Raw genomic sequence first — 365 nt, 5'->3', positions numbered from 1 at the left:
ATACGACACCAAAATACCAGGCTTGCACACCAACGAACGCAACGAAACCAAGAGAGAAAAGTAAGCCTGTATCCCCCCACCTCGTCCCTGTCCAAACCACAATGCGTCCGTATCCCTCCTCGCTGAACATCTCACCTGAATCATCTTGGTGTGAAGTCCCTGGCCCATCTCGGTGCCGCCGTGAGACAGCAGGACAGAGCCGTCAGTGTACACCAGGACGAGAGCCCCGGCCTGGTTCAGGAACACGGCGGTGTACGCGATGCCGAACTTGGTGGGCAGGGCGGTTATGCCTCGCTTTCTGTACTTGTTGTTTCTGTGGATATTGGAGTGGGTTTTGGAATCATTGTTGTGCGGTTTTTGAGGAA

Source organism: Penaeus monodon, chromosome 27 (genome assembly GCF_015228065.2).
Source record: "Penaeus monodon isolate SGIC_2016 chromosome 27, NSTDA_Pmon_1, whole genome shotgun sequence".
Classification (NCBI taxonomy): domain Eukaryota; kingdom Metazoa; phylum Arthropoda; class Malacostraca; order Decapoda; family Penaeidae; genus Penaeus; species Penaeus monodon.
The sequence above is the reverse complement of the archived record's forward strand: the minus strand, read 5'-3'. Positions refer to the sequence as shown.